Source organism: Ambystoma mexicanum, chromosome 8 (assembly GCF_040938575.1).
Source record: "Ambystoma mexicanum isolate Mex_15411 chromosome 8, UKY_AmexF1_1, whole genome shotgun sequence".
Taxonomy (NCBI): domain Eukaryota; kingdom Metazoa; phylum Chordata; class Amphibia; order Caudata; family Ambystomatidae; genus Ambystoma; species Ambystoma mexicanum.
In genome coordinates, this window is record NC_090929.1 from 1,113,702,561 (window position 1) to 1,113,726,698 (window position 24,138).

At 49.2% G+C, this 24,138-nt stretch overlaps 1 protein-coding gene across 2 annotated transcripts in view; it reads right to left on the minus strand.

Moving 5' to 3' along the window:
- RASSF4 (Ras association domain family member 4) overlaps positions 1-24,138 on the minus strand; it is a 666,318-nt gene that overhangs the window by 589,511 nt on the left and 52,669 nt on the right. The window contains exon 2 of one of the 2 annotated variants that reach the window (XM_069611146.1): positions 11,851-11,912. The exons of the other annotated variant lie outside the window; for it this stretch is intronic. The gene's annotated coding sequence lies outside the window, so the exon portion shown is untranslated. The remainder of the gene's footprint in view (positions 1-11,850; positions 11,913-24,138) is intronic. 2 annotated transcript variants of the gene reach the window in all.

A 24,138-nucleotide genomic window follows, 5' to 3' on the forward strand; every position in this document is an offset into this window, starting at 1 on the left:
AGGCTCGAATGGTGGCCCCATGAGCCTGGTCAGCACTACGTTGAGCTCCCACGCCAGGGAGCCTTCACCGGCGGGAACGATTGGAACAGTCCCTTCATAAATTTCTTCACCAGGCGATGAGACTACAGGGATGACCGTCCCATAGTTCTGGTGTATCGGGAAATCGCTGCCAGATGTATCTTGATGGAAGCATGAGCTAGTCCAGCCTTGGCCAGTGACAGCAGGTACGGAAGCACTCGAGGGGCCGTGATCCACAGCAGGTTAATCTTCTGTGCACGGCACCAGACAGAACCTCTTCCACTTGTGTCCGTAGCACGTGAGTTGAGGACGCCCTGGCCTTTGCAAGCACCTCATTGCAGTCTGCCGGGATATCGTACCCTCAAAACTCTATTGCTGCAGGAGCCAGGCCTGCAGGTTCAGCGACTCTGGGTCATGATGAAGGATGGTGCCTCCTTCTCTGAGAGAAGATCTGCGTCCGTCGACAGCTTGACTGGTGGGGACGCTGACATGTCCAGAAGGTCCGGGAACCAGATGTCTTGGCCACGCCGGTGCGACGAGGATCATCCTGCACCAGGACCTCTTGAGCTGGTTGACGAGTCATAGTAGCAATGGCAACGGAGGGAACGCATACAGGAACAGGCCGTCCCAGGGGAACGAGAAAGCATCGCCCATGCTCCTCGGCTGGGGAAACCTGCTGGTGAACTTCTGGCACTTGGAGTTCATCGCCAACAGGTCAATCTGAGGTTTGCCCCATCATTGGAAAAGTCGATTCACCTGATACTGACGCAGCTCCCACTCGTGGCATGAGCACAGCTCCCTGCTGAGTGAGTTGGCGACGACGTTCTTTATTCCTGCTAGATGGAAGGGCACCAGAAACATCCCCTGGGCGATGGGCCAGTGCCACAGATCCTGGGCCTCCTTGGACGGGGCTGGGGACCTGGTGCCTCCCTGCATCCGGATGTAGAACATCGTGGTGGTGTCGTCGGTGAAGAAGATCCTCACCCCCTTGCCCTTGAGGGACGGCAGAAACGACCTGAGGGCCCAGAACACTGCTCGGAGTTCCAGGATGTTGATGTGGAGAGACCTCTCCTCCGGGAGCCAAAGGCCTCCCACGTGCAGATCAACAGTGTGCGCTCCCCACCCCTCCAGGGAAGCATCCGTCATCACCGTCTCCTGATGCACGGGGGTCTGAAAGTCCTTGCCCACCACGAGATGCGCGCCGGTGCCCCACCATCGAATCGCTCGACTGAAAACCTCGTTGAGCGGGATCCTGTCCTCAAAGCTGCCTGTCGCTTGTATCCAACGGGCATCGAGGAACTCTTGTAGAGGACACATCCGTAGCCTGCACAGGCGCACCAGGTAGATGCATGAAGACATCATTCCAAGCAGGGACTTGATGGACCTCACCCTGGAGACGTCTGTGGCCAGCAGGCGCTGCACCTTGCCCAAGATGGCCTTCGGCCTTTCCTCCGATGGCGAGGCCAATCGCGCCACTGTCGAGCTTGGCTCCCAGAAACAGTGAGACCTGCAACGGAACCAGGTGGGATTTCGAGTAGTTGATGGCGAATCCCAGATCCGGGTCAGTTGGACGGTCTCCGCTGTGTGTTCGACGGCAAGTTCTCTTGTCCTTGTACGGGTGAGCCAATCGTCCAGGTAGGGGTAGACGTGGATCCCACAGGTGCAGCCACGCTGCCACTGGTGCGAGGCACTTGGTAAACACCCTGGGTGCCGACTTCAGCCCAAATGGCAGGCCTTGAATTGTTAGTGCCGCCCCTGGACTATGAAGCTGAGAAACATTCGGTGTCCTTTTAGAATGGGGATGTGGAAGTAAGCATCCTCCAAGTCCAGTGATGGTAGGAAGTCACCCTCCTCCAGCTGTCCCAGCACGTGCTGGAGGGTGACCATCCTGAACTTTTGTGCCTTGATGCATTTGTTCAACCGCCGCAGGTCCAGGATGGGGCGCCAACCGCCCGTCTTCTTTCTGACGAAAAAGTACCTGGAGTATACTCCGGAGCCCTGGAGCCTCTTCGGGACGAGCTCGATGGCACCCTTCTTGAGCATCGCCCTTACTACTAACATCAGTTGAGGGACGTGATTTTCCTTCCTGGCCATGGGAGGAATGAGTGGGGCACTTTAGAAATGCAAAAGTGTGCCCGTGGATCAGGGCATCCAGCACCCAACAGTCGGTGGAGATGGACTCCCACACGCTGACGAACTTCGCCAGCCGGCCTCCAACCGGGGTGCTCAGGTGGGGGCCCGACGCTACAGCTGGTTCAGTACTGCTTGGAGGCAGCCTTGCCGACGATGAGATCCTCCGTCCTCTGTAGGCCTCCTGCAACGAGGAGCGGGCCGCCTGGCAGTACACCGAGGAGCCGCCGCCGGATCCCTTGGAGGCAACCTGTCTGCCTCCGGCATTCCGAAAGGTCGGCCGTCGTTGCTGCAACACTACCAAGGCCCGAGCCGTCTGTCGGTCTTGATGGCCTGAAGTGACTCATCCACTGTTTTTCCAAACAGGTTGTTCCCGTCGAAGGGCATGTCCAAAACTCTGGTTTGCACGTCCTGGCGGAAATCAGTTGCCTTGAGCCATCCCCGCCGTTGAAGGCAAACACCGTTGCCCAACTGGCAGAATCCGTGTCAGCGATGTCCGTGGCCACCGTTATGGCGTGGTCCAATGCCACCTCACCTTCCTGCAGGATCTCCAGGGCCTGTGACCTCTTGTCGCCCGGTAGGAAGTCCAGCAGCAGAGTTATCTTGTACCACAGCTGCCTGTCATAACGGGCCACAATTACTAGGGCGTTGGCTGCCTTAATTGTCGTCGCCGCAGACGAGATGACTCGTCATCCCATGGCGTCCAGCTTCTTTCCCTTGCCGTCGTGTGGGGAGGTCGAAGTTGAGAATGACGCCCCTGCTGCCTTCTTCTTGGCCGCCCCCTAGACGACCAAATCCGGGGTCGGGTGTGCCCCAAGGCATAAACTGGCGGAATCGGGGACCCGGTACTTCTCGTACCGATCCCTCTTGGCAGGCGTCGTGGATGGGTTCTTCAGGAGAGCAAGTCCCTCCTCCCAGATATCGTCAACGGTACAGCGAGGACCGTCTTCCTCTTGGCCTCGCGTCGCTGATAAAGGAAACCTTCCTTCTTCTGTTCCTCAGGGCAGAGTCGAAAAAGCTTGGATGCCCTGGCAATCATGGCGTGGAAGGAGCCAATTTCATTGGGCGGGGAGGCCCCAGGCAGTGGTGATGGAAGGCCCATCCCATCATCACCGTCGTCATCCGACCCTGTGTCGTCCCTAGGATATTGAGAAGGAGATGAAGGCTGAGCGGGCCGCACGGGCAGGAAAGGCGGGGGGGATGAACTCTACTCCGCTTGTTTGGGGGGCTTCCCGATGGGCCTGGTTCCGCTAGGTCGTCCGTTGGGGGTTAGGGGCAATCTCGTCCTCATCTCCGTGGATAAGGTTTGGATTGCCATCAAAATGGCCACCGAGTTGTCCTGAGGCTCGGGCACTGGCTGCGACGGCGCGATGGTTGCTCCTCCTCCACAGGAGCCTCGTCTGTGCCACCGTCGCTCTTTTCGTCTGCCTCCTCGGGGTTCCCCCCCGTGGGACCGGACCTCCTCGAACCTCTTGTTGAGGCCCTTCACAACTTCAACCAGTTCCTCCTCAGAGGCTGTATCCATGTCCGTGATGGCCACCGCCCCCGACCCCCCTTTTTTCCACCGGGGTCTTATCGATGGGCTGCAAAGAGGATTCCCTCTGTGGCGGCAGGGAAACTCTGGGCCCCGAGGTCGCTTCCACTGGGTTAGCTTCCACAGGCTTCGCCAGGGCTGCTGCGACTCCCTCGATAGAGGCCTTCACCGGGTGAATCAAGGCCTTCACCACCTTGGGAGGGGTCACTGCCTCGCTCCCCCTCGGCTGATCCCTTCGAGATCGACCGGGGCCTCTCCAGAAGCTTAGCCGGGTTCTCGCATTTTCTCTTCCGAGCCAGAGCGTTGGCTCGTGGTTGATGGCATCGGTGAAAGTGCACCCTGCCTGGCAGCCAAGGAGTCCGACCCGTCGGGGCTCCCGGTGCCCGTGGACTCGCGGTGCTTTGCCTTCTGTTGGGCCCCCGTCGCCGGGGCACTCTCACAGGACTTAGAAGACCGCTCAGACTTCTTCTCACCTTCTGAGCCCTTCTCCAGCCAGCTGGCGAGGCAGGTCCGACGATCCCTCATAGTCCATCCGATAGGTTCTTGCAAAACGTACAGTCCTATTCCACGTGCATCTCGTCTTCGTGAAGGCAGTAGAGACATCTCAAATGCTCATCCTCCTTGAAAACATTCTGTAATCCGCATCCAGGGCAGTTCCTGAACAGCTTGGATCCCGGTGTCAAGCTTCCCTTGTCCTGGGCCATGTCCACGAGGTAGGCCTCAGATCTTCTGGAATCCTCCAAGAAGCGTAACTCGACGATACTTCGCCCTGGAGGGGCGTAGAAAATTCCGAAATGGGTCCCCGTTGATCCGAAGTAGAAACTGTGGAGCTTGAGGCTCGATTGACCGAAAAATGAGATGAAACTTTGAAAAAAAAAAAAAAGAAGCAAAACGCATTAAAAGCTCGAGAGCTATAGCACGAGGACTCCCAACACTTGAACGTGTGTTAAAACAAATCTGAGGATGGCTGCCAGGGGAAGGGCTTAGGGAGAGGGCAGTCATTGGCTGGGGGCAGTATGACCCAGAGACCAGTGATTGGTTATTACTAAGAAAGACAGATCAGAAACGAAACGGATACTGATTTTTTCTTTACCAAAGATTCCCAGCCTGACGGGGAATATTCATGAGCATGTGAATCCATGCCAGACCCCATGCTGGAGAATAGTATGTTAATATGTTTCATTCCATTTGCCAATACCGCTGTAAGTATTTTACCATCTTGATTCAACATCAATAGCGGCCTGAAGGATCTGCAATCTTTACCTGGTTTGTTGGGTTTGGGATAATTGCTTCTCTCGGGGACTCTGGTAACCTTCCTGTCTCATGTGCTTCATTCAGCATCATTAGCATCGGGGTGATGGGAAGGGGAGCACCTCACTTTTGTACGTTTTATAAAATTCACTGAGGAGCCAGTCAGCCCCGGGGGTCTTACTCGTGGGCAGCTGCACTACCACCTCTTCTAGTGTGATCGGACATCTAGGTCCGCTCTCTCACTTCTGCGCTTATTCGTGGTAAGCCTATATCTTCCAGTGTGTCTAGTATTTCCCAGCTATCGCACCCTTCATTGTTCTCATAGTTTCCGATAATATTCTAGGAACTCCCGGTTAATACCCTCCCGAGTGTCTGCTACCTGCCGGTTTGTCCTAATCACAGGTCTGGGGGTCTCCCTTTTGTACAACCATACCAACATCCTTCCCGGTTTGTCTCCTCCCGGGGGTTGCCTTTCCACATACTTTTTATAATTCAAATTACATAGTCTAGTGCTCTACACATTTCAGTTGCAATTGACTTAGGATTTCTGCGTCTTCTTTCATGCCCCCCCCACCCCCTTTGCTCAAGGTTGCCTCAAGTTCGGCCTCTGTCTGCTGCAAATCTCTTAGTGTGCCCCCCTGCAGCCCCTTGGATTTAGCCATCGCTATCCCCCTCACCACCACCTTGAAGGCTTCCCACAACGTGCCGGCTGATTCCACACTCCCAGTTTTTATCTCAAAATATCTTACAATCTCTTCTCTCAGGTCCTCCCTAAATATCACATCCTTCAGTGCTTCAGCTCTTAGTCGTCAGGTTGGTATCTTGGCTCTCGGGGGTCTATATTGCCATGTTAGGATCAGTGGAGAGTGGTCCGATGGACCACTGCCTTGTATTCCATCTGTACTGCTTCTGCTAGTACTTCCTGTGTGACAAACATGTAGTCTAATCTCGTATACAAGTTTTGAGGGGCAGAGTAGTGGGAGTATGGTCTATCTTGTGGGTGGTGGAAGTCACAGGGCCTGTAGTGCTTTAGCAGCCGGGGAGGGCCTTTCTTGTTTGCGGTTCGAACGCTCTACCTTCGGATTCAGTGTGCAATTAAAGTCACCTCCCCAGATCGCTGCACCCCCCATATACCCGCTCAATTTAGTATATAGGCTCCTGAAGTAAGTCATTGTGTCCTGATTCGGGGCATATGCATTTATTATGCAGATTTCTTTATGTTCAATCAATCCCCGTATCGCCACTAGCCTCCCGTTCGCCTCAACCGTAGACTTAATTGGTGTATGTAGGCTCGGACCCTACAGACTAAAATATGTTTATCCAGGAAATTGGGGCCGGCAAGCTCTCGCAAGGATTTGCAGTAGAACGAGCGCATAGGGCCTTGATGAGGAGGCCGGAGCCCCACCCCGAGCAGTTATAGCAAAGATATTGAATTACAGAGACAGGGAAAGATCATGGAATTTTTCCAGAAAGGGGGAACAATAACACGTGCATCGGCGACGGTCACTGCATACCCAGATTACACCAGGATGGTACAGAGACAACGGTACAGTTATGTGGCGGTGAAAAGAAGATTGCGTACAATTGGCCTCAAATACATGCTTTTGTATCCCACAAAATTTAAGGTCTTCCACAAAGGCAATGCACACTTTGACGCTCGGAGGAGGTGACAGATTGACTGGATGCTCAAGGCTTCCTGGAGAATGGAGATGGGCAAGGAGGTGAAGGACAGGATAAGTGACCCGGCACTATGCCTCAAATTGCGGGAAGTGGGAGTGCTCTAATGGAGAGGTCAAATAAGGATGAGGAGGGCGTTGGTAAAGTATAGATTTAAATATCCGATATGCTTAATAGATGGACTTGTTGGACTGGAATTTAGAACAGTATAATTAAGCTATGAGTAACAAATGCGTGAAGAGTGGTACCAATATAGGAGACATGGGATGTAGAGGACCTAACCCCAGTAGGTAGATTAGTTAAGGCGCCAGTAGGGCGACACTTCCCTGCTGTGGCCTGAGTACAGGCGGAAGTCACGAAAAGGGCTAGATGCAGGGGTGCCCGAGATCCAGGGATGGAGCTGGGCATCAGTTGGTGGGGGGGGGGGGGGACACGTTGGGAGTTGGGAAGAATGTTGGGGCTGGGAGGGGGGGGGGTTTAGCTCAGGGAAAGTTGGGGAACAAGCTTACATGCAATGGTAAAACTCTGGACGGGGGCTGGGAAGATACTGGAGGAGGGCGGAGAGTGGCTGAAATATGGGGGACCTTAAGTTAATCACCTGGAATGTCAGGGGGTCAATAGCTACCTAAAAAGAAATAAGGTCATGATGTACTTAAGAAGCCAGAAAATAGACATAGCGCTCCTAAAGGAGACACATTTTACGAAAGAGAAGTTGGAGGTGCTCCAAAACAAATGGAAGGGAACCATCATTGGGGCAACTTATTCCACGTATGCCAGGGGGGTTATCACATGGGTAGCACCGCAAGTCCCATTTCAATTACGTCGCTTTGGTCGGCCTTCCAGGCTATTGTAATCAATTTTAGGCCTTGTGGTCTAGCAGTTTGGACAGGGCTGCTCCCATTAGTGGCAGGGTGAAGGCCGATTTGGAAACAATGGCCTGGAAGGCCGACCAAAGCAATGCCAGTGGTTATGATTGAGACTTACATCCATACCTTTTTTTAGTTTTGGCTGTCGTTTAAGACAGAGTTCTTGCACTGGAATACAGATAGGTTGGAGATGGGATGCGAGGTGGGACACATCCTATGGGTGCGTTTGGTCATTTACAAACTCATTGTCTCGGGAGGATAGCTTGGGGGCAACGTGATCGCCTTGGAAGCAAGACGACATGGAGCAACGCAGGTTCAACCCCCAGGTCCGCGCTTAGAAACCTCTGGGTATTAAGCGCATTATAAATAACCCATCATATCATTGATTAACCATTGCCATGTTAATCTCTAGGGCATTCCTACCAGCTACCTGCCCTCCCTGATGAAACATACCCTACTGGGAACTCTGAGTAAGATCTTTCACAAAGTAACACCAATGTGTGCGCTGTATAGCGCCTGCCAGTGTTACATCTATGCATTATTTTGAGCGTTTCACTGTAATTGAGCTCCTGGTGTAGTAAAAAATCTCCTAAAAATGTGTTTGTTACCTTTTCATTTATATGCAATATCTGTTTCGTGCATCTTTTCCTTGCACTGGAGTCCGGTCTAAAACAAGCAATCACAAAGACAAACGTTTTGGCTTTTATATAGGTATTAAACAGACATTTGCCAGGCAATTACATCATATGCCCAGGTACTTGCACCGGTTTCTAGCTGTTCCCATTTTATGGCCAGGTGCAGTGCCTGGCAAATGCCCATCCTATGCCTACTCAGAAGCCCAAGCTGTTGGCTTTACCAATGTGTGTTCATTTCAGGAAGTGAAAGTGTACATGGCCAAATGCAGGTGCCTTGTTGGCTACGCCAAGGGAATCAATCATCGCTGTGCTAATCCAACACACTCCAACATGAACATGTTAGGCTAGGATGACAAGTAGGGCCCAGTTTCAGGACAACTCCTCATGCATACTTACAAGTGGGGCTCTGACGATCATACAATGCATCTTTGTCTGTGTGAAAGACTAGCCTGCCCTGACAGGACATTTCAGGATTCAAACTGATAAGTACTGACTTGATAACCTCATACTGTTTGGGTAACTATTAACAGAGAGTTTGAATGCAAACAGAACACATCATGTTTAATGTCGGTCGTGTTTAGAAGGTACTATGGGCTGGGAGCTAGGCATTTGGGCAGAGTCATAAATGGAACTTATTTGCTGTGGGATCCCACCAGTGATAGGGGCAGGGAACGAGATGGAAGGATTGTTCCCACCTCCCAATAAACATTTGCCATTCAGAATATTTATCACGAATACCTGGAAAATAAACACAACAGGAGCATTTCCTATACTGTTGCTGGTAAAGTATAAAATGGGCACACCTTTTAAACCTAAAAAGTGGAATTTAAAAAAAAAAAAAGTGGATTTAACAGACAAAGGACAAAATTCCCATGGTGGCCCCGCTGCTCTGCCTCTCTCCCCTCAAAGACAAACAGGCAGAGCTGCACAGGCGCTCCTAGTGAGGTCTTATTTTAATGGGTCTTAGCAGCAGACTTCACAACAGAAGTGATTTGAGATGGGAAAAGGTAACTTACCAGTTACCATTGCGGTGGCACTTAAGATTTTAATACGCTATAAGTGTGATTGTTGGCCGATTACGAACTATGGGGTACAGAACAAGCTGTGCGAAACAATGACCTTGACATGCACTTCAGTTCACTTGGTGTCTGTACGAGATGGTTTGTAAACTGTCGTTAACTTGCATGCGTGAACATGCAGGCTTCACTTCAGGATGGGGCAGTCCTAGGGGGCCATTTTCCAAATAAAAGCAGAGGATGAAGTGTTGCTAAAAGAATTTACCGTCACTTTTCATGCGGAGCAGGATTTTGTATGATTTGGCAGGCAAAGTTGGAGAGGGGAGCTGGCTTTACAAGTTTGCCTGCTCTTAGGAGGTCGCCCATGCCAAATCCGATTGGTTTTCAACGAGCATGTATTTGTATGCTGGTGGAAAACCAATGGATTCCCATGAAAACTGCCCAATTTATACAACTGGAAATTGTGGGAGGATTTACACTTTAAGACATGCAATGGAAAAATGAAGTGCAAAGGTGATTTTTTCCTCTGTTCTACCATTTACTTTTACAGTACTTGATGGAAACAATTAAAATTGCATGGCAGGGCCCTTTTGCACCAACATGCAATGAGTTGTGTCTCCCCTTCGTCCAATTCAGGATTAAAAACAAAAGGACCCCCTTACTCTTTCATCAACACATTTCTACAGTGATGGATATTCATCGTCAGGTTGATTTATCATGTCACTTGTGCATTTTTAAAGTAATATGTATACAATTTAATATTTTTTTAAATATGCAAAACCAAACTGTACCAACTTGAGATGGGAAGGTATGTGGTCCAGCACCTAAATGATAGGTTATGCTCAAATTCTGGCTTTACCACTTTACCAAAGTGTATGATGCTGGGCAAATCATTCAATGTCACTGTGCCTTACCTGCCAGACTGTGGCACCCCTACAAGTGATTCAGTTTGCAGTAAAATCTATTCCAAAAAAGCCTCACTCATGGTTTAATAGATGGGCAGTTTAAGTGTCAGGCGCCCATGGAGATAGATTTTTTTCCAAAGAAAGATGAGTCTAAGGCTGAATTTATTGAACAAAATAGCGACATTCAACAGAAAGTCAAAGCAAAACGTCAAACCAGAAATCATGGACAATTGCATCTTATAATTAGTATGTACCAGACAATGACATAGGCCCCCTTTACTCTGCCACGCTACAACTGGAGCTATACCAGGAGGCCAGACACCCCTCAACCTGCACCATCTGCCTCCTGAACCCGCACCTCCTGCCCTGGCTCTCTCCTGCATGCTAGCACTCCCCCACACCCTCAACTCAATATAAATGTGTTGCAAAAATGCAACAAAAATAAAATGTGCTGCAAAATGTCATTTTGTAAGAAATCAAATGTCCTATTCCTTGCTTCAATATTCTGGAGGCAGTTCTGTGTTCCACAAAAAGATGGCGGGACCACAAGAACCTCCTCTGTGGCCGACTGGATGCAGCCACAGTGTTCAGGGAGCCATTGCTAAGCAACCATCATCTGCGATTGATGAAGTACTGGTGGTTTCATTGCTCGGCCATCGCAGAGGAGGAGGCATCAAACTCGATTCTTTGAGCTAGGCCAAGAAGGCATGGTGGGGGAAGATGGGAGTAGCGGTAGTTGGGAATGGTGGTTAAGGGAGCTCATTAAAAGATAGATACCATTTGTTCTTAGGGCATTATTAATTGTGATTCACCTCAGTCACGTGTCCAGACTCTTAACTGGGGGACCCGCCAAGTGGGGCACTGATGTATGCAGGGGTGGCATGAAACACACACACAACCCGAGGTGGCGAATCAGATTCCAAGGGTAGCACATGCCACCCCAGGCCACTCCCTGCACATGCCTACAATTCACCTCTTAGGCTCTCGCTCAGGGGTCTTCAGTTGCTAATGTTCCATATGACAAGGGATACGGGGGGTAGAGGTAAGCTGAAGTGAGTAGTCAATGGAAAGTGTGGGAGTTCATGAAAGGGGAAAAAAGGAGTGCATGGAAGGAGAGAACAACACTTTGGAAAGGGTTTTGGAGAGCATTTGATTTTGGAAGGTATTTCCCACTTGAACAAATCGAATGATCCTATGGAAATCATTTTGTCAGCAAAACCACTTAAAAGCATGAACATTTGTGGCACTAGTGACAGCCACTAACTACTCCCACCCTAAGCTCTAGCCCCATACCCAGCCTACCCAGGGCCCTCTGTCAGTCTTGCTCATGAATCCCTTTGCTTTATTTCTGCCACCAAGTGCAATCGTAACAATCATCCTGATCAGACATTCAAGCAATCTTAGAGGTAAGTGTCCTTCCCCTGGACCCAACAACCTGGGTTTGAATCCAGGCTGCTTCAAGCAATCAAACAGATTAAACCAACTGAAGGGTGTGAATGGCTTGTTACGGATCCAGGAAGAGATTTCTTGCTGGATCATGGACCTGGGAAATCTGGCTCCATGTGTGTTGGATTCTCCTACACCCACACCTAATGAAAATTGAGCTCCCCAGATCACAAACAGGGCCCACCCAGATGAAGAGCCCTGAAGGAGGAAGTTCAGTCCTGCATTTCCTAAATTCATAGAGCTTTCAATTATTTGCAACTTTTACTCCTAAAATAGGGAAATCAGTGTTTTGACCACAACCAGGTAATTTAAATGAAACAAGACGATGACGACATCTTCATACAGTAGACGTGGCGTATCTAGAATTCTTACCTTTCTAGAATTTTCAAACATCAAAGAAGTGCTCGCAGGTTTGGGGTATCTTTAAGGAATTTCTGGAAGAAGAGTGAACCAGGTCAAAGAAGCCATTTTTTGAGTTTAACAAATTGACAAACCAAACATAAGGAGGTGTGGAAAGAGCAAAATAGATTACTTCTAAGGTGTGCAGGTCAGTACAATAGGAGGGCAGCCAGTTGGGAGACTGAGTGCTCAAAATGCAGCAGAAGCAAAAGGAACACAGTTGAACATGGGCAGAAAACATTTGATGCCTTAGTGATGGGGCGGGAGGATGGGGGGGCATGGGCTTTAAGGTTAAAGGACGGCATGGGAAAGTGGGCGGAAAAGGAAATAGACACCATTAGCGTACAGTTGAGGAGTTATTCACACACAAAAAACGACTGCATTAAGTCCAATCGTGAATGACAAAACAACAAAAGCACTAGAGATGTAAATTCACGAAAGTGACAGGTGTATGAGAAGCAACTTCAAAGAAGGGATACCACGTACTGTTTAATCCTGATGACATCACATGTAAAAACACTGTATGCTCAATAACAGATAAAACACCAACTACAGCATAACAATTCTCAGATACCAAATCAGATCTCACGGAGGCTCCTGCTGTGATATGCCATGGGTGGAGACATGACATCTAAGGCATGCACTCAGCAGAACCAAAATATGCAGGAGCACTACCTTCATATGTCAGCCTGTCCTCAAATGTCCAGCTAGTTAAAGCCTCACTTCTGATATACTCATGCTAGATTAATGCAGCCTCACGTGCTCATTGTCTGCCATAATGAGACAAGAGAGGTCTCATACAGAAGTGCTGAAATCTTGTGAGTCACACATGCCATGTACCGAACAGCCTCACAGGTACAGGTGCCACCACTATAGGTCAAATGAAGCCTCAGATGCGCCAATACTGCCATCGTATGCTGGTTACTTTCGTTTCCCCTGGCATACTCCTTGCAGGGTCTTCTCCTAGATAATCTTTCATGCGCATGTCACAATGCTCTCCAAAAACTGGTAGACATGCAAAAGTGGTGGACCTGCATTACTGCTCAACTTGTCGACTGATGGCCGTTTCAAAATAAAAACGTTACACAAATACCCTGCTCTCCTTTAGGCATTGAAAATATTCCCCACAATACGTCGGAGGTGGCCGCGAGGCGTGGGACAGAAGCATGACTCTGAATGGCACAGGGCCTGCTCTAGGAAGGAGGGGCAGTTTGTTTAGGGGTGCAGGGTAGTACAGGCAGTTCGGAAAGGGCACCAAAATGCAATTGACAACTGAGCCACTGTCATTGGTTGGAGTAGGGTGTGGGGTATGAGCGAGGGTGTGGAGGAGCTGAATGGAGTGTGGTGCAATAAGGGATGTTGGAGGGACAAGACAAAAAAAAGTGTAGTTAGTATGGGTCTATTTATTCCTCCACTTTGATCCCCATACCAATTGCAGGCTAATTTCAATACCATGACCACTAGCTTTCCTATGATGGCCAGTTGGAGTCAACTTGAATGGCATTTGGTGGTGATCAGCTACACATCGGGAGAAGTTAGGTCAACTAACACTATGGTCAACTAACACTATGGGGAACAAAATTTGGGTAATAGACCTACATACCCATAATCACTACATTGTTAGGGAGTTTTGCCAAAATCCTGTCTGTGACAAGACTTTTAGATGAACATGGTTATACCCCTTAGGTTTAGCCTGAACTACCCAAAGGTTTGGTAGCAATGGCTGTGCAGCCAGATCTAGTCTAGGAGGGAAGAGGGCTGCAGTGCGGCACACAGAACTCAGAGCATACACTTATTACACACTACGAGTTACATTAAAAAAGGCATTTTTATATACACCAAGGCTTGCAGTATTCAAGTAAGGTAAGTACTATTGTACAATAATATGACAGGAGAACAGCTGCAATGTTCACAGTATTAGATACTTCAGAATAGCAATAATGGCACCAAAAATCACATAATCAAGCCTCCTGAAACATATATGCAAACTTTGATATCTTTTTTTAACGTTAGCTTAGCCCATTTTAGAAAGTCCAACTCTGTCTTTGGTGAGTCTCACAAAGTCAGGCATCAGTGGGACACCAGTGACCAAAGGCTGAGGACAATGCAAGAAAGCAGAGTTCAGGTATCAACCGAGTAGAGTCCAGCAGAAAACCCGAACAGTAGTCAGGTTTGCTTCGTCAATGAAATTAGTCGTTTCCTTAGCTGGATTGCCCCAAGGACAAGTGTCCCAAGGCATGGTAGAGCACAATGGGTTGTTCACCCCAATGTAGCTCAAGGCAAGTCCTAGGGGGTGCGGGGGTGCAGGGATTAATTGAATACAGCCCCTAGGAGAAAAACGAACAATGCAGCAAACCACATGCAAGTACCTAGGAGCGGGACACTACCTTTTCAATGAATAACAATGCCACAGGACGGTCCCCAAGGTGAGCCAACAGCAGACTCAGGTTGGGGTGTCTTGGCCTGGGCAGCTGAAGAAGAAACTTGAGAGATCGGACAGCTGCACTCTTGCAGTGGGGCACCAAGCAGAGGCTCTTTGCAGTACTGTCTTGTTGGAGCCCTTTACAGGCTTCGGGACATCGCCAGTTGTCTGTCCTCACTTGGCTGAGGGGGATGTCCAGGAATGGGAAAGAGTAACGGCAGGCCCAGAAGGATGCCCACAGGGTTTCAGCTGAAACCGTGCTTCACAAGATGCACTGCAAAATGGCACAGGTCCCAGGGTATTGGGAGATTGCATGTCCGTGAGGTCGCAGCTCTTCAAGGGATGGTGCAAAATGTAGGTGGTCTTGAGACTGGTTAGGCCCAGCAGTTCAGGGGAGGAAGTCTTCAGAAGGTCTTTCTTCTTGCTTGGAATTTGGGGTCAGGTCACTCAACAACTGGTGGTCGTTTGGAAGTGGCTGGGGATGTCCTACAAAATCCTCTTCAGTCCAGTGGTTGACTGACTTTCTGCTCCAGGACCCTCACTTTTTATGCAGGAATACTGGCTGAGCCCACTAATCACCAGGCATTAATTTATTTAAGCCTGGGGGGTGGATAACTGTCCAATGGGGACAGCCAGCCCCACCCCCCCACCCCCACCCCCCCCCAGCACAAACTAGTTTCAGGCAGCCATGCCGCAGGACAAAGATCAGCAGAGTTGGTCACCTTCCCCCAATTACTGTCCTTTCAGGCACTCAGTCTTGGTGGGCTTTCCAATGGCCAAAGACAAAAGACCTATCAAGGCCTCCCCCTCCCAGGCAGGTAGAAGGCTCAAGAAACAAGTAATCAGGAACAGGGCTTAACAAAGTACAGCCACTATTTTAGGCAAATGGTGACCCTTGTGTCGCTTATCGTAGCTACGAAGGCATCCTGTGACAAAAATCCACAAAAAAATAAAAACATTAAAAAAATAAAAAAAAAGGTACACTGCCAGCAGTCTGTCAGATTAACTTGTAACAGTAACTAAAAGTTACTGGAAAAGCAAGACAGACAGACATGGTTCCCACTACACTATTTAAGGTGGAATAGGAACACAAAATAAAAAAAACACAGGTGCAACAAAGTGGTTCCTCCCCCTCCCCCTCTGTGCCCTGGTATCTGTTAAGGCAGGTAAAATGAAAATGGAAGCTGAGGGAGCTCCCAGCAATACTGCATCGAAAGTGCTGAGTGCTGAGTGCTGCAATACACAGTAGATGCCAGAAAAGATGGAGGAAAGCATAACTCCATTCAAAAGTACCAAAAAGTAAAATGTGTTCCCATGGTTAGAGTAGAAGAATGAGTGAGTGAACAGGTTCCCACTCACTCAGGAGAATCAGTCCAAAAATCCAATATTCCAGCAAAAAGGCTGGGGGGACTCACAAAGTGGGGAGAATTTCACTCAAGAAGGTAAATCTACCTAACATATATAAAGGGTACAGCCTAGCATGCAAATGTCCTGCCGGCCTCAAACGCCCCAGTAATGTCATGCAGAGGTGCTTCTTGCCTCCTTTGCCTGGTATAGTTTCATATGGAGCACGAAGCCTCACTGGCTCAGGTATTGCACGCCTTCCTCCTCTTCAGGCCTATAGCCTTTTTGGATGGGATTGGCTGGACGGACGATCCGTTTTCTGTTGCAATGGCTGGTGATGGGGTGGTAGGGCATAAGCATAGTTGCGCTTTCTCCCAGGACTGACACTCCCTGCAGCCCGGGTGTGCAAGTCTGCTGGACAACCTCCTATAGTTCCTGCTTGCACTATATGCTGGAACTTGTAGTTCCAGGTTTCCCTCTGCAAATATGAGTCTAAGTCTAGCATGAAATGTGCAAACATGAGACTGGCAGAAGGAGCCAAACAGGCTATGGGAGTAGTGCAGGTTCAGTCCCACATATTGACACCCTCACCAAAATCCTAGGTCCTCCAACTTTTCACCCAGGCCACTCCTGAATTTGACTAATCCTGCTTTATGCTTACCAAAGCATCTAAAAGGGACGCTGGCTGCTGAAGATGGAAGTGGCTGCTAGCCACATTTCACTCACTATTTAGCTCGGTCATTATGTTTTTTCGGTATTATCCAATTTGACCGTAGCCAATTTGATCGAATTTTTGGGCGACTGTTTTTGCCGCACATATTTGGGGGTGGGTTTTAGGTCATCTGAGCTGCTTGGTGGAGGGTTGTAGGGGGTCTCGCCTGGAATAGCTTTGCGGCTAAAACTACCAAAAAAAATAATTCGATCAAATTAATTCGAACAAAACGCACAGGTCTGTTTTTTCCATTTAACTGGGGTCCGATTAATTCAATTTGTTTTGATGGCAAGTCCAGTACTGTCAAACTAAATGCTTCTGATTGCAATGAACGCAAGTACCGTTCACTGAACCATTGGAATCCTGCTCACAACATTTTTTAAGAACCACTCAGCAAATGTGTACTCAATGGGGAATTGGAATTTGATAATTTGACAGATGTATAATGCCTTCTTATTCCAGTTTTAGTTTTTCCCATTAGGAGGTTAGTGCCACCTAAAAACTGAAGCTATTGCATTGAGAACAGCCAGGACGGAGATGGGATAAGAGGAGGGACACAAAGCATGTAGGTGTTGGGTTATTTACCCACCCATTGACTACCATAGCCATGCGAATCCCCAAGACCATTCCCACCCACTTCCTGCCCCTTCCCGCCTAAAAGAAAACACCTACGATGTTCTTTGACCTAGCCTTTTCAAGCAGTAACAGCAAATGCTATGCTCGAAGTACCGGTCAGTTATATGTCAAAGTAGTCCGAGAATTAATGGCTTAATTGGAGCTGTAAATGACTAATGGGGTAATACAAATTTCTTAACCAAGTTTGCCTTCTTCCACTGGATTTATAAGCAGTATGCTGGTTCCTGACTGAAGTCTTGTTAAAAACAAACATTGGCAAAGCCAACAGTTTTGTCTTGTGTATAGTTTCTAGACAGGCAGTGCCTGTAATGGCAGTGCCATTACATTCTTAGGTCCACTCATTTTGCAGCGGCTACCATTACGGCAGTGTCTGGCAAATGCCCATCCCATTCCTACAGAAAAGCCAAAACTATGGCATTGTCAGTGTCTGTTAAAGTTTGAGATGCATGCACTCCGAATAAGGTGGGGTTAGTCTCACCAAGGCTGGCACTAGCACAGAAGTAGGGATGCTTGAACATTCCCGAGTATGCCCCAGAGGAAGCCCTGTAGGATTCCTGTGGGGCCTCAGAGCTCAAGGGAGGGTTTAAATCCCCCTGCCACCCCCAGCCAGGAGGCACAATACTCGAGGCAGGAGTCAGTCTCACCAGCTAATGAGAGGTCCTGAGCTTTTCTACTAAAGGTTTGAAGGCCTTTATAAGGCCAAGCTTGCTTCTTGATTCGTTGGTGGGCTTTGACTGGCTTTCAGGTTAGAAGTGGACAGGACAAGCTCACAAACTGGAAGAGTTTTGAAGTGCTTTCCATGAGTGTAGGAGAGTTGGAGGAATGTGTTGAGCCCTGTTTGAACCCCATTGGTCCGTTTGTGGCCCCCTCTAATATTGCCCGTTTACCGTTCTAACATTGGAGAAATGTTGGAAAAGAATCAAACGTTTACACTTTCCTTTTTTCATTTGGGCCACCCAAAATATAATAAATAAGTTTACTAACACCTGTTTGAAGAAACCTGTGTGTGAACCCAAGAAGTCTCTGTTCTGCCTATTTGCCAGTCTCCTTGCCTACTGATTATGAGAAAGTTCAGCCTTTGGCAGCTTGTGGCGCTACACCCGGTCAATTGTGTTGCGTTTATATGGTACATGCTGCAGAATACAGTCTCTGTGCTGCGTATTAGCCAGTCTCCTTGCCTACTGATTATGTATTCCAAAAACATTTTCCCATTGTGCGATTCTTGCCTTTGTGACATGATGTGCCTTTTGTACATTGCCACCTTAGGAAAGTATTTATTTGGAGATCGTGGGTGGCAGAGAAGACGATAAGCTGGACTAGGACTCAACCTCCTAGTCAGTAGTCAAGGCAGTCAGCCATAAGGGGGTAAGGGCAGAGGTCAGGGACGTTGCTAGAGGGGGGGCTAAAGGGGCTATAGCCCCTGATCTTTTGGTTGTAGCCCCGGATAGAATCCCAGGAGCTACAGCCAAAAGACTAGCTAGCCCCCAGTCCTGACATCAGCATAGCCCCGGGTCTTTTCCAGACCTAGCAACTCCCCTGGCAGAGGTTCAGGGCAGACAGACGTGAGATGGAACGGAACAGGGAGAGAATGATGGACAAGGGGGGGGGATTGCGAGTAGCAGCAGGTGAAGTTGCCACAAGAATTGGTGGCATAGGCTAGCCCTTTGCAGGGGGCCATGCTGGGGCTAAGGATACCTTGGCCAGACGAGAGGGTGGAGGAACTGGTGAGAAGCGTGGGAGTGTATGTGACCACCAACCAGGGGGAAGCTGTAGTAGCTACAGGGACACTTCACAAGTACCTGCAACATGTACACCGACCTCGAGGTAGCGGCCATGAGGTGGCAACAGCATCAGCAGAGGCACAAAGATGCAGGCAGAGGATGTAAAGAGGGGAGAGAAGGCACTGTTACTGCTGGAGGAGACTTAGAGCACCAGCCAGGAGTCAGAGATCGCCCCCCAGCAGATGGCAACAAAGGAGACTGGGGACACTACACCACTGCCTTACCATGTAGAGGGGTAAAGGCAGGCTCAGCCTTTTTTTTTTTAAAAGAAAGTGACAGACGGTCAAAAGTCCTCCCCACCCATCTGGTCACTTCAGTTTTCAGCTCGCTGAGGTGGGTGCTTGGGTCGGGGGGGGGGGGGTGCTGTATAGTAACATCCAACCTCTGCCAGAAGCCAACTAACCCAAGCAACCCACCTTGAACACTGCATTGATATTCAAGCATTTTGCGCTGTATCACAATGGTGTGGTCAAGGAGTGCACATCATGTGCCAAAGACCCCGTTAGGTCAGCACCCTCCTTCAGCTGTGACGGGCGTGCTGGGTGTTCCCGGCCTCATTTGCCAGGGCCAGTGCAACCTGATCCACTGGCACCATCGGCTGGCAGGGCCACTTTCCCACCATGAGCAGGACACTGCAGTACAGTGTTCATGACAGTGTTGGGCGTGAGGGGACAGTGAGGAGAAATCCATGCACGTCTCCTTGCCTGCATTGCTTAAGGCACTGGACCTCGTGGCAGTGATGGAGGCCATGGAGAAGCATCTTATGCATCACCTTGCTACCCCATTTTATGTGGATGGGCTGGAGGATGGTACAAAAGGGTAAGACAATCTGGGAGAGCCCTGGAAAACGGAGGAGTGGCTCTGGGGGTTGGTAGAGACAAATTGAGGCAGAACCCAATGCTGGAATGGACCAGATTGAGGGTGACAGAATAAAACACTATGTAGAGGATGTTGCGAGGGCATTACTAGCATTTTGAGTGCGACTTCACGGGTGGGTACTTGGGAAGGTTAAATAGATTGGGGATGAAGGAAAAACGAACATTTCACTGGTGCAATGCATTGAAGGGTCTCAGAGTATCTGACAAGACGTAGTGTTGCATGATCCTGGGCGTATGCATACCAGCCACTAATGTCAGAATCAGAGTCTCCACCCCTTCTCCCCCCACCCACCCCCGGCCTTCCAGAGCTGCATGGCTGTAGCCAGTTTTTACACAAATAACCTGAAGAATCTCTTGTGTGGCCTTCCAAGTGACAGGCCTGGTGTTTTAGTCAGTCATACTTCACTGATAAGATGCGAGCACTTTTATATGAAAGTAAGCTCTCAAGTGTGCGTCATTGGGGAGTGCTCTGCCGTCATTATCAATAGTTCCAGCAGCACCAAACACCTGTCAACACTTCCTGCTATCTAGGTGGCCAGCCTAAGGTTTCCATCGCCAATTAACAATTGCAGTTGACCTCACTGACTGCTTGCCACGGCAGAATTGGAGTGGACACTAATCACTGCCCAGTTGGCATTTGTCAAGAACACAGGCAACCAACATCAGGCCTTCAGTGGGTCCAGTGAATTCTCATGGGGACCTTCATGCATACTGCTCGCCAGACTGTATAGTGGGGAGACTACTCCCCACTATACAATACGTAATCTCATTGTGGTGCCCCACGAACTAGTGTCGGGGCAAGAGTCTGCACTTCCCAATAACCTTTGCAGCAGTGGTGCCCCGCCCCGTGTGGTTAATCTCTGAACTGTGGCCCCTCCCTCATGTTCTCTTTTGAATAAGAACACCCCGTTTTCCCCCTCATACTATTAGACATGCAGTTTGAAAGTTACAACCATTTGACTTTAATCTGTGGGTCAGGAAAAAATGCCAGGAGGTACTCCATATTCCCTGCCAGGAGTTACTCCAGATTCCCCCTTCAGCTCAACAACGTGTGGATCCTTTGTCCGACGACTGCATCGCCAGACATTCCATGTTCATAGATGATCTGCAATGCATTTGGTGACTTCTAGCCAAGGCAATATACAGGTTAGATGGCCCTGGATTGAAGGTCTGTGTGCTGCAATAGTTTTGCAAGGCTTCACCCTGTGTCACAGAAACGACAGGAGGTGTGAAGGCAAATTGCTGCCTTGAAACCGATATGCATGCAGTACAGGTCGAAGTCTCGTGTTTAAGTACACAGATCTGAAATGCATGGCAACTCAGCCTTTTTACTCTCTTCCCTTATGCTCAGCAAATAAAGTTCAACTTTCAGAATACATGCTGGACGGTTCGGATTGCAACAGATATTCAATTGGCAGCACCCCACTGCGTGATAAAGCAGACCAGCTAACTCAAAGTGTCTCAGTGACTACTGATTCAACATTACCACTGTGTAGGTTTTAGGTGGGTACTCTTCAGTTGCCAGATCTGGCTATTGCAGTAGTCGGTCTTTCCACTGCACTGTGTTCACAGACACTCCAGCATATAGAGGGTTGAAATACACCGAGCAGTTATGGTTTTAAGGGAGGTTTTGGCACAACTGCAGCTTTTCCAAGACATTTTGGCATGGTAGGAGTAGCTACAGTGGACACATCTTCCGGCCCACACTTACCATCCCATACAGTGCCTGCTACTGGCTTATGAAGTAGGGCAGCACAAGATGAGGAGATGTGCAACGCAGGGCAAGTGCCTGGTTTCACCATTCCTCAGGACAGCTACAACATTAAAACCTTATAAACAGCCACAAATCCCACTTGTAAACCACTGAGTGGGCCATTGTACTACAACCTACTTTACTTTCTCCTAAAGATCATCACACCTGCGGAACCTGCTGTCATTCCGGTCCACACACATGGTGTCCTGCTGGTGAATGTCATTGTGTCTCCTGTGCTGGGAATTCCCAACAACTGATACAAGGAAAGCTGACAGTGTCCGGTGAGGGACACACTGGAACGTGTCTTCATTGTCATTTGCACTGACTCGCAGTGGTCCACGACCATCCCACTGCTTCCACAACATGTTTGTGAAGGTGTGGTATTGATGTTTATGGGAAATAGTGCAGACTCCATTTTCCAGCAGGTATCAACAAGGCCAAGGAGCGGTCTGAAACCACATTTGTCAGGTTTCCAATATTACATCAACAAGGTAATTGAATAGAGGGAGATTTAAGGTCTTTTGTGATGCTCTACAACGCGCTGAAAAGCCACAGTAACTTTAGGTTGCCACAGGGAGGGCGAAATAAGTGGATTGTGTGCCTTGGGATCTTCAGCCAAAGGGTATCAAGTCGTTTTACCGAAAAAGGTTAGAGTGGTAAGTTTCACCAAGGTACAAAATACAGAACATTTTAAATAAATATGGTAGTGGGGTAAGGGGTTACAATGGGTGGGGATGGGGTTAACAGGGTAGGAAACCAGGGACTGGGGGGAACCCCCCCCCCAAATAAAAAAATAAAGCAAAATGACCACTCTGAATTTCGGTGAAATCACATATAACCCAGCCAAATATAAAGTTGAAACAGATCTTGTGAAAATGTGCAAGTCAGCAGGAATCACTGCTGTAATGGTGTGGGATGGTGGTGAAAATGTGGCGGTTTCCTGCAGTGAAGGGGCAGGAGGATGTCTTTTATTTATTTGGCATGGCAACATAAGAACAGGCGGAGGCATACAGGCAATTACATACAGAGCAGTGCAAAGAAAAAACACAGGCACATATTGCAGAATCAGAGCCAATATAAACACATCTGGGATGCGTAAGGGCAGGTGATGAGCAGAGGGGAGGCTGCTCAGCAGTCAGAGGGGGAACGGCAGGGGGAAAGGGCTAGGGATGAAGCATCGGAGACAGTGTTGGTGGGAGACATATATGATCAGAACTTTGACCAAACGTCTCTGGGCCTCGAGTGGGTTGGCTGTTGTACGGCCCAAGATTCTTGGTTGTCGGAGGCCCATGTGACCGCCCTGAGCCATTGAGCGTGGGTGGGCGAGGTAGGTCGGAGCCAGCAGAGTAGCATGGAGCGCACTGCGAGTAGCATGCAAATACCAGCTAGTTTTTTGGAGTCTCGGTGGAGTTCAGGGAATTCATGGGAAAGGCATCTCATTGGGGATGGAGTGATGGGAACCTCAAGCATATCGGACATAGTTGTGCATACTGCGCTCCAGAATTGGGCGAGGCGCAGACCAGATCATGCGGATATAGCCAGCACTATCTGAGTCGCACCTAGGGCAGCCAGAGGGCAGGTCGTTCGAGATATGGTGCAGCCTGTTTAGGGTGTAGTGTTATCTGTGGAGTACCTTAAATTGGATCAGCTTGACTCGGGAATTATAGGATACCCATGAATGCGGGCACACATTCGGGCCCATCGTTCGTCTGATATTTCCAGGCCAAGGTCGTCCTCCCAAGCTTGTCTCAATTTAGTGAATGGCGGGACATCTCTGGATTGCAATAGGGTGTAGAGCCTCAATACTTTGCCTCTGATGGGAGCAGGGGAGGGCAACTCTGACTATGAGCTTGTCCTGTGGTATAGCTGGGAAGCTGGGGTAGATGTGTTTAAGGGTTCTCTAGAGAGATGTGTACTGGAGCCAGAAAGGTGGTCTCTGCTTAAGGGACAATGGGAGGTCAGGCCACTCAATGAAGTTGCCCTGTTCAAAGACATCGCAAAGCAGCTCGAAGCCAGCGTCTGGCCATCGGCGAACAATGAGAAGAGGCACATGTGGGACCCCTGGGAGGAAGTTCCAAAGTGGTAGGTTACCATGAAACGGATGGGCGACTCCTAGTAGCTTCCAAGTTTTTAATATGGCCAATGACGTGCAGTTCACTGGGTCGAGTGACTCCGGTACTATCGATGTGGGTGTGACAATCAGGGATCGGATATCGCGGTCACTGACAGATAGCCTCTCGAGTCTAAGATGGGGTGGGGGAATCCAACGCTTTGAACCAGTATGATGCGTATTGGAGTTGTGCGTCGAGCCGGTACTGGAGGAAATCGGGTGGGCCGAAGCCGCCCACCTCCATTGGGGTAGCCAAAGTTTTGAGTTTGAGCCAGACTGTGCCAGAGAGCCAAAGAAAAGTGTTAAGGATATGAGTCAACGCCAGGAAAAACCCAGAGCCCGTCCACAGAGGGATGTTGTTGAATCTATACAGAAGTTGGGGTAGCACCACCATCTTCAGCACTCCTATCCTGCCCGCAAGAGAGATCAGGAGTTTGTCCCATCCCAGTGACTTAGTTGTGAGGTTCGAGAGGTACTTTTGATAGTTCTCCTCGAAAACACTTTCGAAGTGACGAGACACTACTATACCTAGGTGGGTGAAGTTTGATTGGGCCCAAGCGAACCCTAGGGTGTCGGGAGGGGGGGGCGCATGCAGGCAGTGAGCGGGAACAGGGTGGATTTAGAA